Below are 20,195 nucleotides of genomic sequence, written 5' to 3'. Positions count from 1 at the left end.
CATACATTCCCAGCCCCTAAATATTTTGCTATGTGAATGTAACAAATACTGTATGAAGTACAAGTACAAGTGCACTTGGAAGTGCAGTCGCTCTAGATCTGAGGGGCACATGCAAGGAAAATAAAATTGATGATAAAATCCTCCCCCACCCCTCATTTCAGATCTACCCCTCAGATTTACAGCGACTGCACTTCCAAGTGCACTTGCAGTGCACTAGTAGTGCAAAGTGGATTTGCCTTCCATAAATAACCCCCATTATCCCAATATGGCTGCACAGGTGGAAATATAAACCAAGCACCCATCTAATATTGAGTGAGTGCTCAAACAGCCCTGACCAATCAAGGCATAAACTTCACTAGACCTCTGAAGGTATGCTGTGGTATCTGGCACCAAGCCATGAGTAGCAGATCACTGCCTCTGCTGGCTTGTCTTCTTCCTGTAGAGCAGGGGTTAGGGATGAGCCGAACACCCCCTGGTTCGGTTCGCACCAGAACTTTCGAACGGACCCCAAATTCGTACGAACTTTAGAACCCCATTGAAGTCTATGGGACTCGAACGTTCGAAATTAAAAGTGCTAATTTTAACGGCTAATATGCAAGATACTGTCCTAAAAAGGGTTTGGGGACCTGGCTCCTGCCCCAGGGGACATGGGTCAATGCCTAAAATGTTTTTAAAAATGGCCGTTTTGGCGGGAGCACTGATTTTAATGACGATTAAAGTGAAAAAAAAAGTGAAATATTCCTTTAAATATGGTGCCTGGGGGGTGTCTGTAGTATGCCTGTGAAGTGCCACGTGTTTCCCGTGTTTAGAACAGTCTCTGCACAAAATGACATTAAACGGAAATAACATAATTTAAAACTGCTTGCGGTTTTAATGTTATATCTGGTTCCTGCAATATGGTTGAAAATCATTGAGAAAAATGGCATGGGTAGCCCTCCCTGCCCATTACCAGCACCTTTGGGTCTTGTACGCATATTAAGGGGAACCCTGTACCCATATTAAAAAAAGGAAATGCGTGTGGCCCCCAGGCCCTATATACTCAGAACAGCAGTATACAGGCGGTGCAAACAAGACAGGGACTGTGTAGGTTTGTTGTGTTAAGTTGAATCTGTTTGTGATTTTCGACTGGTACATTTTTTTTTTTTTTTTTTTTTTTTTTTTCCATTCAAGATTTTTATTGGATATAAATGAATATACATATCGTTGGGGTACAACCATACAAACAAAAGGGTATAACGACGGAAGTACAAACAAGTCAAACAGGTTCCAAAAAGAAAGTCAATACAAAAGAGTACCTTAGCATGAATGACTGTGAGCTGCAGAAAATATAAGACAAGGTTTACAGGAGAAGCTTTTCTTGAACAACCTTAGATAATGGGTGTAAACACATAGCAAAAGGAGATTTTCGAATTCCGTACATATGGAATCGTGAGTGACACCAAGGTTCCAATACAGAGTCTTGTTTAGAAGCAAGCATCACGAAAGTCAGCAATGTGAGTTTCGAGAGTTAGGGTGAGTAGATATTTGTCTGGAGATCATTCAATCGTCATGTGTGTCTTTTGAGTCTTATGTGCGGTAAGGGCTACTAGGTAACCAGACCAGCTGGTGTCTTAAAGTGTACCCGCTAGAGGCGTAAATGAGAATGGGAGTTGAGAGGGGATTAGGGACAGGAGGGTGGTGTGTGGGGGGAGTCTATAACAGTAAACATATGAGTTTGTAATGGGATTCCCAGAAAAAAAACAAAAACAAAAAAAAAATGGGGGTAAGAAAATTTAATCTTGGAGGGAGGAAGCAAATGAGGGAGGGGAAGGGGAGGAAGAGACCGGGTCCGTCCGGGGGGGGCACGAGCCGCCAGTCTAGCCTCGGACTTTGACCAGTCTCCCCCACCCCCCCCACGTTACAGATATGTGCACATATCATAGGGGATGAGGAATGCGTTTGCTCAATTGGCATGAAGTTGCATGGTGCGTTTGTACTCTGGAGTCGTCTTAAAATGGGACCAGCAGGCCCACCGTGCATTATGTTTCGTAATGGTCTCCTGGGAAATAGCTATGAGTTCTTCCATTTCAGCATTTCTATTAATCCTCATAAACCATTCCTTGATTGATGGAATCGTAGAAGTGCCCCAATGAACAGGGATGCACAACTTTGCTGCATTTAGCAGGTGCATTATTAAAGACCTAAAATAAGTGCGTCTAGATAAAGTGGTATGATGAAGTAATAGTTGAGCTGGGGAGAATTCCAGAGAGTAGGAAGTTATTGTCGAAGTTAATTTGTGAACTTCCTGCCAGAATTTTTGGAGTGTGGGGCACGACCACCATATGTGGACGTGAGAGCCCGGTTCGGTTTTGCATCGCCAACATAGGTTTGAGGTGGCCTGCGCGTATTTGTTGATAAGGGTTGGGACTCTATACCAGCGATTGAGAATTTTGTAACCGTTCTCTTGTGTGGATACGTTTATCGAGCCCTTGAGAGTGTATTCAAATATTTGTTCCCATTGGTCTTCTGAGATGGAGATTGCAAGCGCCTTCTCCCAATAGTGACAGTTTTTATGTTTCCTTGGGTGATTACTAAAGAGGATCTGATATATGTATGATACCAAGTGTCTTTGTGGTGCAGACTCCGAGCATAGTGCTTCAAATGGAGTCAGCGCTCTGGTCCAATGTGATCTGTGTTGGGGGCTAGATAGGAAATGCTGAATTTGTAAGTAAGGCCATAGGGATAATTTCTTGTCCTTCATTTGTGTAGCTAGTCTTTCCCGAGACATGAGGGAGTTGCCCTGGAAAAAGTGCTTAACTCTCATGTGAATGTGTGGCCACCCAGAGGCCAGAAATTTCGGGGACATTCCCGGGGGGAAATCCGGGTTGGCTCGGATTGGTGTCATAGGTCCTGGTATTGTGGCTAGGTGTGATGTGGAGCATGCTTTGTGGAAGCAACGCAGAGCGGGGCCTACAAGAATATGTGTGGAGGCTGTGGGCGGGATATGATTGGCTGGTAGCCATGGGGCTGTCGCTAGGGGCATTCCCACTAGCTGGTCTTCTAAGTCTACCCATTTTTTAGTAGATGCATGGATGTTCCAATCCACTATTCTAGTGAGCAGGCATGCCCTGTAGTAAGTTGGCAAGTCGGGAAGACCTATGCCCCCTCTAGACACGGGGGTTGCCAGGAGTTCAAATTTAATGCGGGGGCGTTTGTTGCGCCAGAGAAATTTGGACCACAGGGTTTTCAATGTAGTAAAGAAGGCTGGAGGAATATGGATTGGAACTGCCTGCATGACGTATAAAAGTCTGGGCAAAATATTCATTTTAAGCACTGCAGCCCTACCGAACCAGGAAAATGAAGGGTTGTCCCAATTAAGTAAGTCTCTCTTAATTGTACGTATCAATGGCAAAAAATTTAGAGAATACAGGTCAGTCAGTTGTGTTGGGAGTTGGATCCCAAGATATGATATGGCCTTGGCTTTCCATGAGAAGGGAAAGTTAGCTTGGCACAAGGCTACTGTCTCCGTTGGTAAAGATACATTTAGGGCATGTGATTTATCAAAGTTTATTTTAAGATTGGAAATTGCTTGGAAGTCCCTAAAATCCATCAAGAGGTTGGGGAGGGAAATATGGGGTTCCGAGAGGGAAAGTAAGATGTCGTCCGCGAAAGCAGACACTTTGAATTCGCCTTTCGGGGTAACAATACCTTTAATGTCAGGGTTGCTATGGAGACGGTTGAGAAACGGCTCTAGTGTGAGTACATATATGAGTGGTGATAGGGGGCATCCTTGGCGCGTCCCATTCCTGACCGGGAAGGCATTCGACAGGTGGCCGTTGGCTTTCACTTGTGCTGTGGGATGAGCGTAGAGTGTGAGAATCATTTTGAGCATCTTTTCCCCTAGACCTATCGATCTAAGGGTCTCAGACATGTAATCCCAGGCCACTCTGTCGAATGCCTTCTCCGCGTCTAGTGATAAGAAGAAGCCTTTCTGATCGGAAGATTGTAGGTAGGAATGGATATTAATGACTTTGATAGTGTTATCTCTGGCTTCCCGGCCAGGAATGAAGCCTACCTGATCAGGGGAGATGAGATGCGGGACCAGCGGGAGAAGGCGATTGGATAGAATTTTGGCCAGAATCTTTGTGTCCACATTAAGGAGCGAAATTGGGCGGTAATTCGTAACTAAAGTATGGTCTTTCCCATCCTTCGGAAGCACAGTTATGTGTGCCTCTAAAAGACGATGCGAGGGGGTTTCTCCTAGTGTAATTGAATTTAGTGTGGTTAATAGAGGGCCACTGAGGTTGTTCAGGAAGGTTTTATAATATATGGTGGTGAACCCGTCTGGGCCTGGGCTCTTGCCATTTTTCATTTGCTTAAGGGCTTGGATAAGTTCCTCCCCGGAAATTGGTTTTTCCAAAGAGGTGGCTGTTTCTTGGGACATTGGAGTGGGTGCGTACTGAGATAGGAAGTCCCTAATAGCAGATGTCCTTTGTTCCTGAGGAGTCTGTTGGGGGTTCTGGTGGGCTATGTTGTAAAGGGTACGGTAATATCGTTCGAAGCACGCTGCTATATCTCTGTTATTGGTCGCTAGAGACCCATCAGGGTTCCTAATCTTTCGAATCGTTTGTGAAGCTCTCTTCCCCTGCAGCGCCCTGGCTAAGAGTGTTCCATTTTTGTTACCATGTTCATAAAATAGCTTACGGGAAAGTGTAAGTTTTTTTCTTATTTTCAGATTCAATTCATCAAGCAGGAGAGCTCGTGCGTGTGTGAGATCTTGCAGTGCCAATGTAGCCTGTGTTTTTTTATGTGCTACCTCTAGCGATTTAATTTGCGCTAACAACTCTCGGATACGTGCCTGTTGCAGACGCTTACGTTTAGCTGAAAGCCTTAGGAATTCCCCCCTAACTGAACATTTGTGAGCTTCCCACTGCGTGATGGGGTGTGTGTCTGGTGTGTTATTTATGCTGAAGAATGACTCTAGGAATGATTGTATGTGGTCTAGATTGGCCTGGTCTGTCAGAAGTGAAGGGTCCAGGCGCCAGATTTTGGACCTGTCCAGTGATGCCGGTAGTGTCAGTGAAATGGAAATGGGGTGATGGTCTGAGATATACATAGGTTCAATGGTGGCTTTGGTTAGTAGGTGGAGATCCTGTTGGGAGATAAATAAGTAGTCGATTCTGGAATACCTCTGGTGAGGAGGAGAGAAAAATGTGTAATCTTTTCCATCAGGATTAAGAGTACGCCAAGAGTCGTGTAGGAGTAGACTATGTATTTGTGATTGGATCTGACGCAAGGCTCTATAAGGGATCGAAGAGGTCCCCGTTGAAGAATCGAGTACAGGATTAAGGGGAGCATTGAAGTCCCCGCCTAGAATAGTTAGACCAGATTGAAAAGAGGCTAGAAGAGAGGTAAGTTTGCGAAAGAAAGGGACGTGTTTCACATTGGGTGCGTATACGTTTACCAGGGTAACCGGCCTATTATTTAAATGACCCTTGACGAAGAGGTATCGGCCTTCTGGGTCTGACAATGAGTCCGTAACCTCCAAGGGGCAATTTTTCGCTAACAATATCGATACACCTTTCGACTTAGCCAGGGGGTTCGTTGCGTGGAATGCCGTAGGATACTGATAATTCTCAAATTTTGGTATGTTATTCGATCTGAAGTGCGTTTCTTGTAGTAGAATTACGTCAGCCTTGTTGCTTTTCATCATCGTGAGAACCTGCGATCGTTTTTCTGGGGTGTTTAGCCCCTTTGCATTAAGGGATATTATTTTAAACGTGAGAGGATTCTGGGAGTTGATGGGAGACATGATGTCGAGTACGGTCAGATGTAGATAGGATAGATTATTGGTAAATACCGTGCCCGAGCGCCAAAAAAAAAAAAAAAAGAAAAAGGGGGGGGGGGGGAGAAGAGGGAAACTCCCTGGGAGGGGAGGTGGGGATGAAGGGAGTGTTAAACCGGTGGAAGAAATAGGCCTGCTATTCTTCCCGAAACAGTCTAGGGTTACCGGATGAATACAGCAGAGATACCGAGTCTGCTGTGTGGGGGTTGCTAGGATCGGTCGTGTCAAGCCTCGACCCGTCTCAGAGGACCAATGTGTGTATGTCAGAGGATGGCTAAGTGTGATGTGAAGTGTGTGGAAAGGGAGTCATTCAGTGTATCAGCGGGGCACCCTGATAGGGTATCAGAGCATGTCAGAACCATTGTCGAGGTGAGGAACCATTTTATCGTGACTATCTATGTGCAAAAACATATGCGTGTGCCAAGGAAACCTAAGATGATAGTAAAAAAAAAAAGGGCGGCCCGGAATTATTGATCATGAGAGCAGCCGCAACAAGTAACGGAAATCTCAACCAGAAATAAACAAATGAACCAAGAGAGAGAGAGCACATACATGTAAATGAAACAAATTAAGCTATGGATCTGCACAGGTGATGTAAAATCCCACACGGGTCGCCACAATAGGGGAAGTGGGAGCATGGCCCAGAAGTATCCCAATAGTGTGCACTTCCTCGGAAATTGGAAAAAGTGATGCACAGGTAACTGCGAGGATGCGTGCAGAGGTCAGAAACCTTAAGTGACGCGTCCAAGGTGTGAGTCTAAAATAAGGTTGGAACAGCCACTCTCTGCGATATAAGAAAATATGTGCCCTAAGGGAATAGAATATGCATGCATGTGGTCTCTCAGCGGTCCGCCAATACACATATGCGAGTATACAAAGATCTGCAGGACAAGAGGGGGTACAGCAACCAAGACTATCTGCAGTGACTGTTACAGAGGCAAGAAGAGGCTCTTGCTTAGTGCTTGGGCATGGGTGCGGATGGGAAACCCCCCTCCTTGGTTGGGATGTGGGAAGGCCCAGATGGGGACCAGAAAAGCCTCCGCTAGGACTCTCAACCCCCCCCAGGGGGTATTAGGAAGGGCATACGATGCAATGCTGGACCCCCCCTGTCCTGCGCAATCAGGGAAATACACAAATAAGTATAAGCACAAATATATTTAGTGAACTGAACATGTCTCCACTTGCGGTATGTAGCAAAGCTAATCAAATATTCTAGCGGCAAACTCAGTTATTGTCCCATACCCCATGTCGGTGCAGTTGAATCCGGTACCATACAGAAGTGTTGACAGATTGGCGGAAGTCCTGCTGCTTTATATCTGTGGGGTGTGTTGAGATGCTGAAACGTACTTAGACCTAAGGGAAACATGTCCTTCTGTATGAATGGGGGAGAGATGAGACTCCTCCGTTTCCAGAGATCTGGTGCACGGATGAGTGTTTCCATACATGGAGTAGCTTACCCAAGAGGTCGAAAGTAAGAGAACATGTGGGCGGAGTCACCCCATCTCTAAGTCAGCCCAATACGAAGTATGATACCCCCTTTGTGGACAAGGTACTTTTTGGAAGAGAGCTATGGAATTGCCATCACAAGTAAATAGATGAATAAACTAAAAAGCCAAATCGTAGAGTCTTGTGCGCCTAATACATAGATTCGAGAATAATTCCCAAACATCAGGCAGTATCCTTGCTGGCTGGATGTGATATCAGTAAAGGACATGAGAGCCTGGATAAACAAATACTCCCGTGGGTGCAGGCCGTAAGGTGAAAGAATCATAGAGAGCGGAGGTAACCGAAGATATTCAAGTAGCCAGAAACTGATACGAAGTACGGAAGGAACACTTCTAACCGATAGCTATTTTACTATAGAGTGGTAAACTTACAGTTTGTGGCAACACATAAAGGGGCGAAGGCAGTCTGTGGATCCATAGCTGTCATCAGTAGGAGTATGCCCCCTCAGGCCTCCTGTCGAGGCCGTCTGTGAACTGGCGATGCTGAAGGGCTACCGTTTGCCCGGGGAAGCCTCGCCTGAGGTGGAGGTGAGGACGGAGGCGACCTCTGGCGACGATGTCGCTGCGCGTTCCATTCCATGGCATCCTCTCCCTGGTCAGCGATCCGGGGGGTTGAGCTGCGATGTTCGTTGTGCCAATCAGGCAGAGGTGGGATAGGCACATTCAATATGTTGCAAAATTGTCGCAGGTCCTCCGGGACCCGGAGGAGGGCTGTGCGACCCATCGCTGATGCGGATAGGCAAAAGGGGAACTTCCACCTGTAGGCGATATTTCTCGCTCTCAAAACATCTAATAAGGGACGGAGATCTTTCCGATGTTGAAGGGTAATTGGCGACAAGTCCTGAAAAAGCTTGATTTCAGAGCCTTCATGGAGCACCTGTCTTCTGTCCCTTGCGCGTCTGAGAATTTCTTCTTTCAGGGGAAAATTCACAAGACAGCAAATGACGTCGCGTGGTGGATCCGTTTCTCTTCCCCTGGGACGCAGAGCCCTGTGCAAGCGTTCAAATTCTATTGGCGAGTCAGGAGGTCTATCTAGCAAACCATTAAAAATTGCTTGAACGCATTGTTGAAGGTTGCCGGGGTCGACATTTTCAGGCAGGTTTCTAATCCTTATATTGTGTCTTCGTCCTCTGTTCTCAAGGTCCTCTAAATGCCTACTCATCTCCCTTATTTGTATGGAGTGATGGTCTGCGGTTCGCGTCACTTGCGTGATGGCGGTTTCTTGCATGTTGGTGATCTGTTCCATCCTGTCCAGCCGTGTGGCCATAGCTTGCACATCCAGCCTAAGGTCACCAATAGCTGCAGCCAGAGTGCTCTTTATATCTGAGGCGATGGACTGCATATCATGTAGGAACAGTGGCTGGGCAGCGCTGGCTGTGTTGTGCACTGTATCGTGTGCTGGGCAGGACTGACTTATAGACGAGCGCTCTGGGCTGACAGTACGAGAGCGCGCTGTCTGTGATGCGGCCTGTGTGAGTGGTGGTGTGTCCCGCTGTTGCGGCCGGAAGATCGCGGGAATCCCGCTGTTATGCTGACTCTCTCCCCCCCGCGGGGACCGGGACCTCGGCGCTGAGGTGTTCCGGTCTCCCTTACCCATGGTTAGCTTGGGTATGTCCTCCGTGGAGCTCGAGTTTGTCCTCGATGAGCGGGAGCTTTCTCCTCAGGCGGCCATTCACGTCCGGCGCCAAGCCACGCCCCCTGGTACATTTTTAAAGTGTAGCTCCAGTCAAAAAAACTATTTTTAAGCTTTTTGGAAAACATAGGGAAGGGTTATCACCCCTGTATAAATTGTTTTGTCCTACATCTTTTTTCATCTCACTTGCTGTTGTCTCCTTCTGTTTGCAAGTAGGAGATGTTTGTAAGTTGGATGTTTGAAAGTAGGGACCTGCCCTATATGCTCTGCAGAAATGGCGGAACAAGGTGTTGGTTTTGACACAACATTGTAAGCCCTGAAAGTGACTCTTGGTGGGCGCTGGAGCGCCCTGCTGTGAACGATTATATCAAGAATTGTAATTACATGCCATTGTTGAACAGTGGTAGAAAAATTGACCTTTGGTGGTTGTGGTGCTGGTGCCACAACAATATAAGTCCTCACAGTTACTCTGGGTGGGCACAGGAACGGGCCCTCCTGTGAAATATTATATCAAGAATTGTAATTGCATGTCCCTGTTAAACAGGGGCAGAAAAATTGGGCCTTAGGCACTGGTGCTGGTGCCACGACACCTCTCCCATACACTCTAGTTTTATTGCAGGAATTAGCCCTGCTGCAAAGCATTGCATCAAAAATTGTAATTAAACGCCCCTGTTAAACAGGGGCAAAAAAATTGGGCCTTAGGCACTGGTGCCACCACACTGCAACCTGTGCCATATACTCTAGTTTTATTGCAGGAATTAGCCCTGCTGCAAAGCATTGCATCAAAAATTTTAATTAAACGCCCCTGTTAAACAGGGGCAGAAAAATTGGGCCTTAGGCATCACCCAGAACCAGAAATGTTCTTCCAACATATCAGCGGAGGAGGAAGAGGATAGACAATCAACATAACAGGACAGTCACTCAGCATCAGCATAGGCAGTCTTGAAGGGATGTGATATTTCAAAAAAAATTATTCGGTTACATCAGCTTCAAGTGCTTGGTAGCTGTGGGTGATCCAAGACTGGTTCATCTTGATGAAGGTCAGTCGATCAACTGATTCGGTGGACAGGCGCACCCTGTGATCGGTAACAAAGCCACCAGCAGCACTGAAGGTGCGTTCCGAAAGAACGCTGGATGCAGGACAGGCCAGTAGCTCAATTGCATACTGTGCAAGTTCTGGCCAGTGATCCATCCTCAAGACCCAGTAAGCCAGAGGATTTTCGGTGGGAAAGGTGTCCAAGTATGACCTTGCCCCTAGGTATTCCTGCACCATGTAAATCAGACGCTGGCGATGGTTGCTGGAACCGATCATACCTTGGGGCTGTGGACTAAAAAATTGTCTGAAAGCATCAGTCAGACAGCCACCTTCTCCACCGCTCCTTCTGACCGATACCTCAGCAACACGTTGTTCAGGACCAGGAGTTTCTAACCTCCCAGTCTCTGGGAACGCGTTGCACAGAGCTTTCTGCAAGGCCTCCCGGAGATGTCTCATCCTCTGCTCCCTCTGCGATGGCAAGATAAGGTCGGCAACCTTACCCTTGTACCGTGGATCAAGGAGAGTGGCCAGCCAGTAATGGTCCCTCTCCTTGATCCGAAGAATACGAGGATCCTTCCGCAGGCTTTGCAGGATCAGGGAGGCCATGCAGCGTAGGTTAGCTGAGGCATTCGGTCCGGAGTCCTCTGTGTCACTAAGGACAACATGATCCGCAGCTACCTCCTCCCAGCCACGTATAAGTCCATGTGTTTCTTGGGACTAGGGATGAGCTTCATGTTCGAGTCGAACATACGTTCGACTCGAACATTGGCTTTTCGCCCGTTCGGCGAATTCCGAACGTTATGGGCCGTTCGCGCCAAATTCGTGTGGCGCTCACGGCCCACAATGCACTACGTCATCGCAGTGCATTGCTGGCTCATGATTGGCCAAGCATGCACTGAGACCCCGCATGCTTGGCCAATCACAGCGCCAGCAGCGAGGAGAGCCATGATTGGCCACAGGCAGGATGCCTGGGCCAATCATAGCTCAGGCTGTGTAGTACACGCCCCACACTATATAAGGCCACCAGCGCGGTGGCCTTGTGTAGTGTGTTGGTGTCTGAAGCAGTTAGTGGGTGTTCTGTGTACCTTCAACACAGTATACACCGATTGTTATCGGCCAATTTTCGATCTTGCTCTTCTGTAGTGGTTGTTGTCTGCGTGCCCTGACCGCAGTATACACCGCTATATTCACCTCACCTAGCTAGTGATCTATCTTTTATAATAGAGCTTGCAGTCAGTAGTGTTAGGAGCTTGTGCGTGCTGTCTGCGTGCTCTGTACCCAGTACACACCGCTATATCCACCTACATAGCTGTTCTCTATTTGAGCCCACTTGCCATCTGCAGGAGTTATTGGAAGTTGTGTGTGCCTCCAGCACAGCACAGTATACATCTGTATATACCCCTTTATCTCTGGTGTTCTATAATAAAGGCATCTGCAGGAGTTAGTGGGTGTTGTGTGCCTCCAGCACAATATACACCTGTATCTACCCTTTATTGCTGTTCTCTAATAGAGCCATCTGCAGGGCTTAGTGGGTGTTGTGTGACTCCATTACAGTATACCCCTTTATCTCTGGTGTTCTATAATAAAGGCATCTGCAGGAGTTAGTGGGTGTTGTGTGCATCCAGCACAATATACACTACCCAACTGCTGTTTTACCCAACTCCCTTCAGGCCATTACCATGTCTGGAAGGCCAGCAAGGAGAGGCAGACAGGCGTGAGCCGATAAAAGAGGGCAAGCAGGCTCTGTGTCTAGAGACAACAGTGCTGGTCGTGGACGCGGTGCATTGTCATCAGCACGTGGCCATGGGACACGCTTGTCCTTCTTTTCGGCAGCTGGACATGTTGAACCGCAACATGCCAACGACTTGGTAGAGTGGATGACCAAGCCCTCTTCATCCTCCTCATCCTCTCTCACCCAGTCTCAGGGTACTAGCAAAGCAGCTGCCAACGCATCGTCTTCCCTCCTCTCAATGTCATCATCAGTGACTCCTTCCCTAGACCCACCACGTCCTCCTGAGGAGTCTCCTGAACTCTTTGAGCACAGTGTTGGGTACATGCTCCAGGAGGATGCCCAGTGTTTTGTAGGCTCTGATGATGACACTCAGCTAGAGGAAGGCAGTAGCGTGAATGCAGAGAGAGGGGATGCTCAAGAAGGACAGCAATCTGGCAGTCATGTTCCACAAGCTGCAGCATATTGCCAGGTTTGCTACAGCGATGAAGAGGGGGGGATGATGAGGTCACTGACTCCACGTGGGTGCCTGGTAGGAGAGAGGAGGAGGAGGAGGAGGAGGCACATGTCCAACGAGGCAGGATGCCCTCTGGGGGCCAGCTTAGGGGCAGCACACTGACTGAATCAAACCGCAGAGCTCCGCCTGTGCAGGGCGCTGCCTCTGCGTGTTATTCTAAAAGTTCTTTGGTGTGGGCCTTTTTTGAGACGAGTGCATCAGATCGCACCACTGCTATTTGCAACATATGTCTCAAGCGTATCTCGCGTGGCCAAAACATCAGCCGCTTGGGCGCCACATGCTTGACCAGACATATGTTGACCTGCCATGCAGCTCGTTGGCAAGCGTACCTCAAAGACCCACACCAAAGAACAAAGCGGACCTCTCCTTGCTCCTCATCAGATGGCATCTCCAACCCCACTAGACCTTCAGTCCTCTCTGAAACCTGCTCTGAGAGGAATGAAGGTGTAGAATTAGGTGTGTCACAGCCAAGTGCTTCCGGGCACTCTGCTAGCAGTACACCCACTTCCGATTATAGCAGGCAAATGTCCCTGCCCCAGCTGCTGGACCGGCGAAAAAGAAGTTAACTCCCAGCCATCCACATGCCCAGTGCTCTGTCCTCAGAACCAACGGTGCTCCGTAGGCGTTCCAGGGGCTACGCAAGTACGCAGGCAAAACGATGCCATGCCGTGCTTGCACTGGTTTGTTTGGGGGACAGGAGCCACACTGGGGCGGATGTTTTGTCAGCTCTGCAGGGGCAGGCCGAGAGGTGGTTGACACCACGCCAGCTTAAGCCAGGAATGGTGGTTTGCGACAATGGCACCAACCTCCTCTCCGCCCTCCGACAGGGACAACTGACCCATGTGCCCTGTGTAGCTCACGTCCTTAACCTGGTGGTGCAGCGGTTCTTGGGCAGGTACCCCGGCTTACAGGATGTCCTGAAGCAGGCCAGGAAAGTCTGTGTGCATTTCTGCCGATCATTTAATGCCTGTGCTCGGCTGGCTGAGCTCCAAAAGGAGTTGAACCTGCCCAAGAACCGCCTTATATGTGACATGCCCACCAGATGGAACTCAACATTGGCCATGCTGCAGCGGCTGCACACGCAGCAGAGGGCCATCAATGAGTACCTGTGCGACTACGGCACCAGGACAGGGTCAGGGGAGCTCGGTTTTTTCTCACCACGCCAGTGGGGCATGATCAGGGAGGCATGCACTGTCCTGTCACCGTTTGAGGAGGCCACAAGGATGGTGAGCAGTGACAGTGCATGCATCAGTGACACTGTACCTCTTGTCCACCTCTTGGAGCACACGCTGCGTGGAATAATGGACAGGGCACTTGAGGCAGAACAGAGGCAGGAAGAGGAGGACTTCCTTGCCTCTCAAGGCCCCCTTTATCCAGACAGTGTTCCTGCTGTGCCACTCATCACACAGGAAGAGGATGAGGAGGAGGAAGAGGAGTAGGATGATGATTGTGTCAGCATGGAGGTGGAAGCTGGCACTCAGCATCAGCAGCAGCAGTCTTGTAGGGATGATTTACAGTCCCAAGAAACCTGTGGACTTGTACGTGGCTGGGAGGAGGTAGCTGCGGATCATGTTGTCCTTAGTGACCCAGAGGACTCCGGACCGAATGCCTCAGCTAACCTATGCTGCATGGCCTCCCTGATCCTGCAAAGCCTGCGGAAGCATCCTCGTATTCTTCGGATCAAGGAGAGGGACCATTACTGGCTGGCCACTCTCCTTGATCCACGGTACAAGGGTAAGGTTGCCGACCTTATCTTGCCATCGCAGAGGGAGCAGAGGATGATACATCTCTGGGAGGCCTTGCAGAAAGGTCTGTGCAACGCGTTCCCAGAGACTGGGAGGTTACAAACTCCTGGTCCTGGACAACGTGTTGCTGAGGCATCGGTCAGAAGGAGCGGTGGAGAAGGTGGCTGTCTGACTGATGCTTTCAGACAATTTTTTAGTCCGCAGCCCCAAGGTATGATCGGTTCCAGCACCCATCGCCAGCGTCTGATTTACATGGTGCAGGAATACCTAGGGGCAAGGTCATACTTGGACACCTTTCCCACCGAAAATCCTCTGGCTTACTGGGTCTTGAGGATGGATCACTGGCCAGAACTTGCACAGTATGCAATTGAGCTACTGGCCTGTCCTGCATCCAGCGTTCTTTCGGAACGCACCTTCAGTGCTGCTGGTGGCTTTGTTACCGATCACAGGGTGCGCCTGTCCACCGAATCAGTTGATCGACTGACCTTCATCAAGATGAAACCAGTCTTGGATCACCCACAGCTACCAAGCACCTGAAGCTGATGTAACCGAATAATTTTTTTTTAAATATCACATCCCTTCAAGACTGCCTATGCTGATGCTGAGTGACTGTCCTGTTATGTTGATTATCTATCCTCTTCCTCCTCCGCTGATATGTTGGAAGAACATTTCTGGTTCTGGGTAATGCCATCAGCCCAATTTTTCTGCCCCTGTTTTACAGGGGCGTTTAATTACAATTTTTGATGCAATGCTTTGCAGCAGGGCTAATTCCTGCAATAAAACTAGAGTATATGGGAGAGGTTGCAGTGTGGTGGCACCAGCACCAGTGCCTAAGGCCCAATTTTTCTGCCCCTGTTTAACAGGGGCGTTTAATTAAAATTTTTGATGCAATGCTTTGCAGCAGGGCTAATTCCTGCAATAAAACTAGAGTGTATGGGAGAGGTGTCGTGGCACCAGCACCAGTGCCTAAGGCCCAATTTTTCTGCCCCTGTTTAACAGGGACATGCAATTACAATTCTTGATATAATATTTCACAGGAGGGCCCGTTCCTGTGCCCACCCAGAGTAACTGTGAGGACTTATAGTGTTGTGGCACCAGCACCACAACCACCAAAGGTCAATTTTTCTACCACTGTTCAACAATGGCATGTAATTACAATTCTTGATATAATCGTTCACAGCAGGGCGCTCCAGCGCCCACCAAGAGTCACTTTCAGGGCTTACAATGTTGTGGCAAAACCAACACCTTGTTCCGCTATTTCTGCAGAGCATATAAGGCAGGCCCCTACTTTCAAACATCCAACTTACAAACATCTCCTACTTGCAAACGGAAGGAGACAACAGCAAGTGAGATGAAAAAAGATGTACGACAAAACAAATTATACAGGGGTGATAACCCTTCCCTATGTTTTCCAAAAAGCTTAAAAATAGTTTTTTTGACTGGAGCTACACTTACAAACAGATTCAACTTAACACAACAAACCTACACAGTCCCTGTCTTGTTTGCACCGCCTGTATACTGCTGTTCTGAGTATATAGGGCCTGGGGGCCACACGCATTTCCTTTTTTTAATATGGGTACGGGGTTCCCCTTAATATGCGTACAAGACCCAAAGGAGCTGGTAATGGGCAGGGAGGGCTACCCATGCCATTTTTCTCAATGATTTTCAACCATATTGCAGGAACCAGATATAACATTAAAACCGCAAGCAGCTTTAACCACTTGCCGACCGCCGCACGACGATATACGTCGGCAGAATGGCACGGGCAGGCATATGGGCGTATATATAAGTCCCTGCCTGCCCGCGGGTGGGGGGCCCGATCGGGCCCCCCCCCGGTGCCTGCGGCGGTCGGCATTCCTTCGAGAGCGATCCGGGATGAGGGGGCGGCCATTCATTCATGGCCACCCCCTCGCGATCGCTCCCGACGAATAGAAATCCCCCGTGACATCACTTCCTCTCCTGTAATGTAAACACAGGAGAGGAAGTGATGTATTCTCTCCTCCGTGTCGGTATTTTTCGTTCCGACACGGAGGAGAGCGGATCGGTGAGTTGCACCAACACTCTACACACACAGTAGAACATGCCAGGCACACTCACACCCCCCCTTTACCCCCCGATCACCCCCCCAATTACCCCTGCCCCCCAGTCACAGTGACACCAATGTCATTTTTTTTTTTTTTTTTGCATTGGTGTCATTTGTGACTGTAATAACTGTTAGGGCAGTTAGAGTTAGCCCCCTTTAGTTCTAATGTACCCCCCTAACCCCCCCAATAAAGGTTTAACCCCGTGATCACCCCCCGTCGCCAGTGTCACTAAGGCTGGGTTCACATTGCAGCGGTTTATGAGAACTAATGTGATTCGCACCGCACTGCAGTGCAAATCACATCCGATCTCTGTGCGATTCGAGTTCAGCCATTCGCCGCACCCGCCACACCCGCCGCACCCGCCGCAAATTCGCACGGGACCCTTTTTTTGGCCCGCAGCAGAATCGGATCGCATGGGTGTTCACACCATGCGATCCGAGTTTGCAGATCGCACTGCGATATGCGAACTGATCTGGGGGTGTCAGTAACATTTCACTGACACTCCCAGCAGTTCGCATAGGGCAGTGTGAACTGCCGCCGGGAGGCATGCGATGCGGGAACCCGCCGCGGATTCGCGGCGTTTCCGCATCGCTCCAGTGTGAACCCAGCCTAATAAGCGATCATTTTTCTGATCGCCGTATTAGTGTCACAGGTGACGCTAGTTAGGCAGGTAGGTATTTAGGTTCGCCGCAGCTTTTTATAGCGCCAGGGACCCCCATATACTACCGCATAAAGCCCCCTGATTGCCCCCTAGTTAACTCTTTCACCTGTGATCACCATATAACTGTTACAGGTGACGCTGGTTGGTTAGTTATTTTTTTATAGTTTCAGGGCACCCGCCATTTATTACCTAATAAAGGTTTAACCCCCTGATCACCCGGCGGGTGTCATTTGTGACTAATAACTGTTAGGGCAGTTAGGGTTAGCCCCCTTTAGTTCTAAGGTACCCCCCTAACCCCCCCAATAAAGGTTTAACCCCGTGATCACCCCCCGTCGCCAGTGTCACTAAGGCTGGGTTCACATTGCAGCGGTTTATGAGAACGGATGTGATTCGCACCGCACTGCAGTGCAAATCACATCCGATCTCTGTGCGATTCGAGTTCAGCCATTCGCCGCACCCGCCGCACCCGCCACACCCGCCGCACCCGCCGCAAATTCGCACGGGACCCTTTTTTTGGCCCGCAGCAGAATCGGATCGCATGGGTGTTCACACCATGCGATCCGAGTTTGCAGATCGCACTGCGATATGCGAACTGATCTGGGGGTGTCAGTAACATTTCACTGACACTCCCAGCAGTTCGCATAGGGCAGTGTGAACTGCCGCCGGGAGGCATGCGATGCGGGAACCTGCCGCGCATTCGTGGCGTTCCCGCATCGCTCCAGTGTGAACCCAGCCTAATAAGCGATCGTTTTTCTGATCGCTGTATTAGTGTCACAGGTGACGCTAGTTAGGCAGGTAGGTATTTAGGTTCGCCGCAGCTTTTTATAGCGCCAGGGACCCCCATATACTACCGCATAAAGCCCCCTGATTGCCCCCTAGTTAACCCTTTCACCAGTGATCACCATATAACTGTTACAGGTGACGCTGGTTGGTTAGTTATTTTTTTATAGTTTCAGGGCACCCGCCATTTATTACCTAGTCTCACTAGTGTACCCCTAAATTTAGGGGTGTCTACTTTCCAAAATGGGGTCATTTGGGGGGGGTTTGTGCCATCTTGGCATTTTATGGCCTTCAAAACTGTAACGCCCTTAGAAAGCCTGAAGGCGGTGCTTGGTTTTCGGGGCCCCGTACGCGGCTAGGCTCCCAAAAAGTCCCACATATGTGGTATCCCCGTACTCAGGAGAAGCAGCAGAATTTATTTTGGGGTGTCATTTCACATATGCCCATGGCATGCGTGAGCAATATATCATTTAGTGACAACTTTGTGAAAAAAAAAAAAAAAGTTTGTAATTTTCCCGCAACTTGTGGCAAAATATAAAATATTCCATGGACTCAACATGCCTCTCAGCAAATAGCTTGGGGTGTCTACTTTCTAAAATGGGGTCATTTGTGGGGGTTTTGTGCCATCTTGGCATTTTATGGCCTTCAAAACTGTAATAGGTAGTGAGAAGTGAACTCAAAAATTTACGCCCTTAGAAAGCCTGAAGGCGGTGCTTGGTTTTCGGGGCCCCGTACGCGGCTAGGCTCCCAAAAAGTCCCACATATGTGGTATCCCCGTACTCAGGAGAAGCAGCAGAATTTATTTTGGGGTGTCATTTCACATATGCCCATGGCATGCATGAGCAATATATCATTTAGTGACAACTTTGTGAAAAAAAAAAAAAAAAGTTTGTAATTTTCCCGCAACTTGTGGCAAAATATAAAATATTCCATGAACTCAACATGCCTCTCAGCAAATAGCTTGGAGTGTCTACTTTCTAAAATGGGGTCATTTGTGGGGGTTTTGTGCCATCTTGGCATTTTATGGCCTTCAAAACTGTAATAGGTAGTGAGAAGTGAACTCAAAAATTTACGCCCTTAGAAAGCCTGAAGGCGGTGCTTGGTTTTCGGGGCCCCGTACGCGGCTAGGCTCCCAAAAAGTCCCACATATGTGGTATCCCCGTACTCAGGAGAAGCAGCAGAATTTATTTTGGGGTGTCATTTCACATACGCCCATAGCATGTGTGAGCAATATATCATTTAGTGACAACTTTGTGTAAAAAAAAAAAAAATATTTTTTTTTTTGTCATTATTCAATCGCTTGAGGCAAAAAAATAAAATATTCAATGGGCTCAACATGCCTCTTATCAATTTCCTTAGGGGGTCTACTTTCCAAAATGGGGTCATTTGGGGGGGTTTTGTACTGCCCTGCCATTTTAGCACCTCAAGAAATGAGATAGGCAGTCGTAAACTAAAAGCTGCGTAAATTCCAGAAAACGTACCTTAGTTTGTAGATGTGACAACTTTTGCGCAAACCAATAAATATACAATTATTGACTTTTTTTTTACCAAAGACATGTGGCTGAATACATTTTGGCCTAAATGTATGACTAAAATTGAGTTTATTGGATTTTTCTAATAACAAAAAGTAGAAAATTTCATTTTTTTTCAAAATTTGCGGTCTTTTTACGTTTATATCGCAAAAAATAAAAATCGCAGAGGCAATCAAATACCATCAAAAGAAAGCTCTATTTGTGGGAAGAAAAGGACGCAAATTTTGTTTGGGTACAACATTGCATGACCGCGCAATTACCAGTTAAAGCAGCGCAGTGCCAAAGTGTAAAAAGACCTCTGGTCATTTACCAGCAAAATGGTCCGGTCTGAAAGTGGTTAAATGACGTTATTTCCGTTAAATGTCATTTTGTGCAGGGACTGTTCTAAACACGGGAAACACGTGGCACTTCACTGACATACTACAGACACCCCCCAGGCACCATATTTAAAGGAATATTTTACTTTTTTTTTCACTTTAATCGTCATTAAAATCAGTGCTCCCGCCAAAACGGCCATTTTTAAAAACATTTTAGGCATTGACCCATGTCCCCTGGGGCAGGAGCCAGGTCCCCAAACCCTTTTTAGGACAGTATCTTGCATATTAGCCGTTAAAATTAGCACTTTTAATTTCGAACGTTCGAGTCCCATAGACTTCAATGGGGTTCTAACGTTCGTACGAATTTGGGGTCCGTTCGAAAGTTCTGGTGCGAACCGAGCCGGGGGGTGTTCAGGTCATCCCTACTCATATCCATAGGAAAAAAGAAGGAGCTCCAATAGTAAAGTATGTAATAAAATCAAACTTTATTCTAAAAGGGACATACCGGTAGTCTTGGGTACTCACATTTAAAATGCAATATATAGGCAGAATATAAACAAAACAGCAGCATCAGACGAACGGACTCCACGTTCGTACTCTGGACGTCACTTCCAGTATCCTCCTAGTCCAATCCTACGCGTATCGTCACTTGGACATGTGACTTCATCAGCATTGGAAGCTTCTGATGTAAAATTTTTGAAAAACGTAGGCTCCTCTATAAAGCGGCAGCCCAAGCAGTGTAAACAGCCCTGTTGCAATATATTACAATAAAGATTAGAATCTGGGGTTTCTTTCTTTTTTACTATAGAAACCCCAGGTCCCAATGTTAATT

This window comes from Lithobates pipiens, unplaced genomic scaffold, assembly GCF_037356315.1.
Source record: "Lithobates pipiens isolate NorthernLeopardFrog02 unplaced genomic scaffold, aLitPip1_a1.2 Scaffold_25, whole genome shotgun sequence".
Lineage (NCBI taxonomy): Eukaryota > Metazoa > Chordata > Amphibia > Anura > Ranidae > Lithobates > Lithobates pipiens.
The sequence above is the reverse complement of the archived record's forward strand: the minus strand, read 5'-3'. Positions refer to the sequence as shown.